Here is a 10168-nt window from a genome sequence, read left to right as displayed (position 1 = left end):
GGTATAAGAATAGATGTACCTTCTATAATGCTAAGTAATATGTTCAATATGTAATACCTTCAATATAAGTGGTTCACCTTGTATGTGAGAGCCCAATCTACAATATTGAGGATTTTTGGTTCTCGACTGCAATATGTTAATCTTTGTGTATTGAAAATGCAATATAGATAAGATATAATATCAGACATAATATAAATGATAATGAGCAATATGATATATGTTGATCTGCTACTAAAGGTATTTAGCATTTATTAATTTTGATGTCAATATTACAAGCATCAATGCACACATATATTGATTCCAATGGATGCCTTCCAAGATAGGTCATAATCCTTCGATATCAATAGTCATGAGTTTCCAAATTTATTAGTTAGTATTAACTAATTAATCTAATCTTCTACAGGATCAGATTAGTTATTTAATATTAACTAATTTGTGACTGATATGTTATACATAAGAGATATATAGGATTGATCCACAAGACCATTATGTAAATGGTATCAAATGCAAATATATATGTACAGATTTTATCTTAGTTTGATATGAAGTGCTCAATCATATTTAAGATGCATTATCAAACTGGGATTATATATTTATGAGAGTGTATCTAAAACATACACGCACATACATGTACAATTTGTAGTGTCTGATCGATGCTATTCAATAACACTCCCTCTTAGCTAGGGAAGATAACTAAGTATGAATTTTAGATATCACTTTACTTGTGATATTAACTAAGTATGAATTTTAGATATCACCTTACTTGTGATATCAAGGAGTATAATGAATATCAAGTCTCATGATATTCATATATCCTTATTACGGTATGTGCACTAACATCACATCACATGATGTCTACCATAACATATCATGGTGTCTCACCATGATTATCTATTGAGGAACATAATAATTTGAAAGGCATCACATCTCATGATATCTCATCAACATGTTTCAAGAGATCCTACTATCATGACCTACAAAAGATATCATGTCTCATGAAATCCATCATGATAGGAAACATTGTAAAGACATCACTTCACAATGTTAATACAAGTATACATTATTACAAAGATCATCATCTTAATGTAATATATATAGGTAGAGGTCCCATAAGTCATAGAGTCACACATATGATAAAATATTTTACACATTGAACATATTTGAATATATATAATTTTATACATGAAATAAATTTTAGAGATTGAGTCTCAATTATGTTTCAATCATACCAAGTTTCTTTTTGAAGTGCTCCACTTTAACTCTAGAAAGAGGCTTGGTGAGAATGTCTATAGTTTTATCACCAATGTTGATATATTCTAATTGAATGACTTTTCTTTCTACCATATCTTTGATATAGTTAAAAGAAATTTTAATATTCTTGGAATGATCATGGAATACTAAATTTTCTAATAGCTTGATACAACTTTGATTATCACATAGAATGGAGGTTTTCCAAATAGTCCCACAATCAACTTCATATGATATATAGCTTCTCTGGTTCCCAAAGTAGCTGCAATATATTTTTCTTTAGTAGAGCTTTGTGGAATGAAGGATTGTTTTCTACTTGTCCAAGATATCACAACGGACCCTAGATAGAAACAATACCCATATGTACTCTTTCGATATACCACACAACCAACCCAATCAGAATTTGTGAATCCCTGTAAATCAAGATCAATATTCTTATATTTAAGGTTGTATCCAATAGTACCTTGTAGACATCTCAAAATATTCTTAGTAGTAACAAGATGAATCTCACAAGGTTCACACATGAACTAACTTAAATCATTTACTACATAGAATATGTCATGTTGAGTGTTAACCAAATACATAAGTGATCCAATAATCTATCTATAGTGTGTAGGATCAACAAATTTCAATTTGATGTAGATTCCTTTAATTTGTGCAAGTTTGTTTCCATGGGAGTGGACATAGGTCTATAGTTCAACATTCCAAATCTTTTAAGCATATCAATAGTGCATTTTCCTTGATTAAAAATGATACCATCAGGTTTCAGCCAAACATCCAATCCTAGAAAATAGTGAAGAATTCCCAAGTCTTTCATTTCAAATTCTAAAGTTAAATCTTTCTTGCATTGCATAATAAGGTGATCTTCTCTTGTGAGTAATAGGCCATCAATATAAAGAATTAAAATTTTCATATCACCATTGATATATTTAGAGTAGAGATTTGGATCAGCAACATTTTTAGAGAAATATAATCTCTTGAGGTATTTGTCAATTCTTTCATACCAGGCTCGAGGAGCCTATTTAAGTCTATATAGAGCCTTCTTTAGTTTGCATACATGAGTTTCTCCATTATGAACTATAAATCCTTTAGGTTTCTCTAGATGGACTTCTTTTATTTTCCCATTTAGAACTACAGTCTTTACATCCATTTGATGAACCTTCCAAACCTTTGGCTGCTACAATAGCTAGCACAACTCAAACAGAAGTATATCGGGCTATAGGTGCAAAAGTTTCTTCATAGTCAATGCCTTCCTTCTATGAGAATCCTCTGGCAACAAAATGTGCTTTGTGTTGTTTAATGCTATCATCTACAACATGTTTAATTTTGAATAACCATTTGGAAGAAACAACTGATTTTCCCTTAGGTCTAGGAACTATAACCCAAACATCATTTTTTAAGATGGAGTGATAGTCTATTGTCATAGCATCCTTCCAAGCTGGTTGTTTAAGGGATTTGTCAACATTTTCTAGTTCAAAATTAATAATTTCATTCATCAATTCATTATATGTTAGTTTGTGAGGTCTTTTACTTTTTCTAAATGTTCCATCAGGTGGAGCAAAATTTTCAGATTCCTTCAAAATTTCCTTATCCCAAAGTGGTTGTTTCCTTTTGTTGGAATCTTGATCTTTATTAAGACACCCATTCTGATTCTCTAATTCAGAGGGACTTTCATAAGAAGTGTCTTCAAGATGTTTTGACTGAGTTTCATGAGTAGAACATACATCTTTCTTTATGGTAGGATTGTGATTTTCTTGCTCATCATAATTCTTTGCTCTTTTAAAAAAAAAATCTTCCTCAAATATTTTCGATCTTAGATTGGTTTTGAAATATGTATGAAAATACACTTAAGTCATTTACTAGACAGAACTTAGTTCATGCTGAGTATAAGTTGCCAGATAGTGTATGTTAAGTGAGATATATAGTATGTGCTGAGCGCCAGTATGTGTCAAGAAAATAGTTAGTGCCAAGTCACTCTAGTGACAAGTAGACAGTTAGTGCCAAGTGATTTAGATGTCGAGTGATGAATGGATGCCGAGTCATTTAGAGGTCAAGTTACAACATTGAAGATGCAATGGATATTGAGCATTAGGGACTTCTAGTGTCGAGTAAACAATTTTGGACATAGTAGTTTGTAATGACACAAATTTCTATGTAAACCATTTTTTGGTTGACTTAAGGATATTTTTGCAATTTTAGATTATAAGGATGAATCTACATTGAGAATCCCTATGTAGTTAATGTAACCAATCAAATTGGAGGATGAATTAAGTGGAAAAATGGGTGAATCATAGTTGTTGATTCCTACCTAACCCTAAGTTATGTAGGTCTTCTTAAGGAAGGAAAACCCTAAAATATTGTATGAGTGAAGAGAGAAGTTTGCATGTGCAGATAGAGCATTTATGGTGACTAACGAGTTGTGATCAAGTTATGAATTGTAGAATCAGTTAAAGGAGAATAGAGGAAAGGAGTTAGAGGAAATAAGTGATACATCTAATCAAAGAGGATCAAACATACATCAAGAATGAGGTGATCTGATATCTAGCATAGAGGTGCTAATTATAGGATCATTGCTAAGACATTCTAATAGGTGCATCAGTCAAAATATCTTAATAGATTAGTCTTAACAGGACATTGCAAATCCTTGAATAGAGTGCTTATTTCATTCTAAGTTTAAGTCCTTTAACCATACACACTCCTAACAGGGTGTTGAAATTCTTTAACAGGGTAAGATCTAACAATATTTGTAAGCCTTTAATAAACCAAACCTTTCATAGGATAGATCATAATTTGTGATCAAATATTGTAACCTTTATTGGATACACTATACAATTGTAGTAGTGAAGATTTTTGGGTGTCATCCCCACCCCAATTTTGTCTTCTCATTGGAGGGTTTCTAGGTAACCAAATATATTGTGTCATATGTGTGGAATGTTTATTTATTTTCATGCTATGGATGAATATATTTAGCTTGATATTTTAGTTTACATACAAATTGTGAGATGGATGTGTGGTGAATGATTTTGTGGTTAAAGTTTTGATGTGTTGATTCACACCCCCCCCACTTAGATTTTACTTTTTCTATTGTATTTCCAAAAATTGGTCTCAAATCCTTGTCCTTTGGAAAGGAAAGCTTTGCAGCTTTGAGAAAAGATCTTGAAGATGGATGTCTACAAGTTAGGAAAGACTATTGAGAACCATAAAATTGAAATATAGCTTGCCCTACATCAGCTAAATGAATCAAAAGATGATTTAAAGTGCTCACTAAAGAGAAGGAAAGAGATAGCTATTGAGGAAAATGATACACATTACAAAGAAATTGACACTACTAGACTATTTGTAGAAGGAAACTCTAGAGAATTTGATGCAACTGTTGCAGATTTGATGAAAAAGAATGGTATCCTAATTGAAGAGGTCAGAAGTCTTAAAAGAGAACAAGAAGCACAAGCTATTCTATTGTGTGAGATAACTAAATTAAGAAAGAAAGATGAAGAAAATAAAGTCGTGATTGAAGATGACAATAGGATATTGACCAATGCATTGGAAGAGAAGACATCAAAAGCACGAAGGATTGCCAACATGCAACTAGAGACAATGAATCAAGTGATGATTTCCAATCATGAATTTAATGGTAAGGACATTAAGATTACAACCCTAAAATTATAGAATGAACAACTAAGAAATGATCTAAGAAGAGGAAAAAAATTGCTAAAAGTTTCAACAAGAATAGTGAAGCCATAAAATACTTTGAGAAATTGATCGAGTCACCGAGACCTAACAATGATACTATTAGATTGGGATACAACTCTAATGAAGAAGGAGAATCATCTAAAAGTTTTAGATAGAGGAGTAAGAAACCTATAAGAACTCCAAACTTACTTGTCATAATTGTGGAAAGCTAAGACATACAACTAATGTCTACAAGAGTAAGACTATTAATCAGAGCCATAAGTAGAAATTTAGATGAGTTTGTTATAAGTGCAACAAGAAAGGACATCAAACACTAAATGCAGGACTAAGACCATGAGCACACAAAGATTTGAAGGATAATGCTATAATTGTCAGAAGTATGGACAATATGAGTGCATATCCAAGCCCAAATGGCCATCAAATAAGAAGGAAAATGTAACCCATAATGGCAACTCTTATAATTGGGATTGTAATACAAGGGATTGTTGCCATTACTATTAAGAGTATGGACATGTTTCTAAGAATTGCATTAGGAAACACTTTAGAAGTGATTACAATAGATTGTTAAGTCAAACTACATGTTTTAGTTGCTTTAAGACTGGTCACATAAACATACATTGTCCAACAAGGTCAAAGGCACTAAGCAGTGAATTCAATAAAGGGAAAGGAAAGGTTGATGTTGAGGAAGTCACAAAGTAGATGAACAAGAAATGGAAGAAAAATGAAGATTGCAACACATCAACTATAGATGGGATCACTTCATCCAATGGATCAAGTGATCACACAACCACCAACTAGGTAATCAAGAGGTATGTGTGGGATTGATATTTCAAAGATCAATTATACATCAATTCCAAGGATTCAAGTTTTGAAAATATCATCTCTGCATGAAGTAAGATGCAAAGTATTGGCTAGAACCTAGAAAAAATCTATAAGTTTTGTTAGTTTCCATGTTGTTGGCGAGCATGAAAAGTTTCATTGTTGTGTTAGGATTTGACCATGGACAAAAATAACAATTACATGCAAATATAAATAATATCAAAAAATAATAGATCACACAGAAAAGAACACAAGACACTAAGATTAATGTGGTTCACACAATCCCTAGGCTATGTCCACCAAACAACAAGTCCAATATTATTATGATCCAGTGATCACAACCTGATTACAATCCGTAGTCCCTTACAACTCAATACCACCACAAGAACCAATTTTTGCATCACCCAAAATGAAAAATCCCTAACCTTAAGCCTTTTTATACAAGCATTTTTTTTCACTTTAGGGTTAAAATTAGTTACAACATGTTTTCCATAAAATGCTGATAAAATAGGGCCCAATTTTTTTTTTCTTGGGGGCTTTGCCCCTGAATCCTCAGAGGGGCTACCACACCCAAACCCTGCCTTGGGGCCTGACCTGACCCGACCCCAAACCCCATAGAGGAATTATGGAGTATGTACAGTACTTCCCTAATTAGTCACCACAATCTAACAATCTCCCACTTGGGAATTGATTAGGCTCCACACTAAACCACAATCTCCCACTTGGAGATTGATCTTGTAGCTATGTTGCTACTCCATGAGGCTCTCACTAGATCAAACTATCTCAAACCCTACTATTCTTTTATTCTTATTTAGTCTAGAAGACCAATCAAAGCTAAAGATGAATTCAAATTCTACCTTTTCACTACCTTTATAAACATATCTGTTGAATTGTCATTTGTATCTATCTTATCCAGCTTTAATAGTCCATCATCCAAAACTGACTGAATGAAATGGTACCACAACTGAATGTGTTTTCTCTTTGAATGTAGAATTGAATTCTTTTCAAGATGAATGCTACTCTAGCTATTTGCAAACAAATAATTATCCCTCTGAGGATGTCCTAATTCTTCCAAGAATAATTGAAGCCATATCATCTCCTTGGCTACCTCTGTAGAAACAACATACTCTACCTTTGTAGTGGATAAAGCATTAACCTTCTATAACCTAGAAACCGAACTCATGGCTACCCCACTAACAATAAATACATAAACTATAGTACTCTACTTGGTATCAATATCCCCTACCAAATCTAAGTCAACATATCCCTGTAAATCAGTAGTAGAGCCCCCAAAGTTTAAACATTTACTAGATGTTTCTCTCAAATATTTGAGAATCCATTTTACTGCATTCTAGTGCTCAATTCCTAGATGACTCATATACTTTCTAATGACTCCTACTACATGTGCAATATCTAGCCTTGTACATACAATAGCATACATCTATAGACACCTAAAAACCTTTAGAAAATAAAGTATTTTTATTTTCTGAAAAATTTCTGATGACATCACCATTTATTAATTAATTATTTATTTAATTTATTTATTTATTTTTATGCCATTAAATCCCTTTATCTTAATTAAAAATATTTAATTAAAGAATCCCTCCCAAAAATGTTTAAATCTTATTTAAACATTATTTCCTTATTTATTAATTATTTAATTAATAAATTGACCAAAAAACTCAAAATAAATAAATAAATTATTTTTTGCCCAAAACTTGGCCAATTTCCTTAAGACCACTAACCTCTTCCAAAATCTTCTAATCCTTCTTTAATTTTGATTAAAGGCTAATCCCATCATTTCCTACCCCTAATCCCAACTCAAAATATTTAATTAAGATTAAATATTAATCCTCATGTTTATTAATTTTTTTTTAATAAATATCTCCTCAACCCAAACCCTTGAAATAAATAAAACTTTATTTATTTCCTAAAAATCTAATTTATCCTCATCCTAAGAAGTTCTAGACTCTTCTAGAAAGTCTTCATCCTCATCCTAGGAAATTCTAGACTATTCTAGAAAGTCTTTATCCTCATCCAAAGTCTAGACTCTTCTAGAAGATGTCTTTAAACTTAATCATAATCCCCTCCTAACCTTGTCACATTCCCTAAACATGGGTTAAGACTTACTAACCCAAGCCAAAGTTAACAAATATCTCCTCCTTCACCCACCCTCATTAAATGCCATCCACTTGCCTATCCTTAAGCTAATACTAAACCATCCTAATCCATCTTCTAATCATTTGCACAATCTTAAGCAAGCTTAAAACCTTCCTAATCAAGCCCAAGTCAAAATTTCTCTCATCTCCCTCAAAATATCTCAACCATAAAACTTGATGAAGCCCACAAGGTCATAAATGACTCTTCCAAGCCCTTTTATTGCTCTTACAAGCCATGAGGGTCTTTATGAAGATTTTATCCCTTGAGCCTCTCTTGTTGACTTATCCTTCCCCTTTCCTCCATCCTCTCACCCTGTGACATGTGTCACTTCCTGATTGGCTGTAAGGAAGCACAATCCATGTGCTCTCCTCTCATGCAATCTAAGCCCTCCATGAGCTTTTTCCCATCCTTGCATCTTAGCCCTCAATCCCTCAAGCCTCTTGCCTATAAATTGGATCCTTCCCCTTTGCAAAACAACACAATCCATGAAGTAAATTCATAATGCCATTTTAAGAAGCCATTTTACATCAAAACCATACACTCACACCCAAATTCCAACTCCATTTGAAGCCCTTTTTGAAGCATAAGCTTGAGCATACATCCTATCTATTTAGACAAAGCCACTCAACAAGAGAGCTTCTTATTGAGAGAGTCCATTAATGACTCATATTCTTAATTGAGAGCTCATCTTAGTCTATCTTGAAGTTTATGAATTTTGTTTAGTTTGTAGAAGCTTTATTTAAATTTGGTTTCTATTAGCATACTAACATTGCTCATATACATTTTGGCATGCCCGGTGGGACCCCGCATGGGTCATCTTCATTAGCTTTTTTAGTCAAGTTTTGTATGTTATTTGCTAATTTTGGCTAATTTTGTTTATTTTTGTGATTGGTAGGATTGTATAAATTGGTTTTGTAGGTCCACATGAGCATGAAAAAGACAAAGGAACTCATAATCTATCTCATAGTGTTTGTAGATTTTCCAAGCTTATAGGTGGACAAAGCACTTGGAATTCTTCTTCCTCTTCTTGTATATATTCTTCTTATTCCATCTACTACTTCTTCTTCTTCTTGTGGGAGATCTTGGCCATTTTTTTTTAAGGAAGCAAAATCATACACACTTCTTTTTAGTGCTTAAAATGAACCCCCAAATCATACTTAAATCCATTAAAAAATTAAAAATTTGCAAAAAAGAAAAAATCTTTTAACAAGTGAAACTAAACCAATCCAATCATTTGCATCCTTGAAACATCAAAGTTTTAGATGCATTCATGCAAAGTTAGGAACACTTCATTTTTGGGAATTTAAAAAGAACTTCAAGTTTCCATTTCAAAAGGTTCAAAATCAACACTAAGTGCACACTAAAAGCTAAATCAAACTCAAAGCATCAATCAAGGATAAAATGAACCTCATTTGAAAATATTTTAAAGTTCTTTTAAAAATCTCATTAAAACTAAGAGTCCTAAATGGTTGCCAAAAATTGTCCTAAAAGCTTTTTTATTTGTTCCAAACAAATGTCTTGTTGCAAAAATCTTGAATGTTTCTTAGGTTTTTCATGCATCAAAACAATCTAGGAATATCATTTTTGGGCTTAAACTATGCAAACTAGAACACAAAATCTTGAATAAAAACCAAAGTTGAAAGAGTCACTTTCACTTTTGAGTCCAAAACAATCTTGAATGATCTAAGGTTAAAACAAAGCACTTCAAAGTTCTTAAAACAACACACAAAATCTCAATCTTGAATGCTCAAAGGAAAAAACTTGAATGTTCAATCACTTGTCTTTGAATGCATGTTGCTAAAATCACTCTTGAGTGCCATGGATTAAAATCAAGTTTTTTTATTTTATTTTATGAATGCATGATTAAAACAACAAAATCCAATCTTGAATGCCATAGATCAAATAATCATATTTTGGGGCATAAAAAGAATCCACATTTTTGAAATCTTCTAAGTTATAAAAATTAATAAAGATTCTTTGAGTAAGTTTGTAGTTGGAATCACCCTCTTTAATCACCCATCAATTTAACCATTGGTTGCAATCTCAGTGCCATCTATGGGGATGGGTCTACCTAAGAGGGTGTTAAGTGCTCCACAAAGATCAAACTCCACTCACTTGGGTCTTTAGTGGTTTTTATAAGTTAGAAAATTCCTTGAATGCACATTAATCTCGCTCACACTTCATTTGGGCATAAAAATTGGACAAATCTTGATGTGGAGGGCCTCCGGGTGTGTGCTTGGAAATTGAGTTT

This window comes from Cupressus sempervirens, chromosome 4, assembly GCF_028749045.1.
Source record: "Cupressus sempervirens isolate cs-2001-9-10 chromosome 4, ASM2874904v1, whole genome shotgun sequence".
NCBI classification, from domain to species: Eukaryota; Viridiplantae; Streptophyta; class Pinopsida; order Cupressales; family Cupressaceae; genus Cupressus; species Cupressus sempervirens.
Note: the sequence above shows the minus strand (reverse complement) of the source record.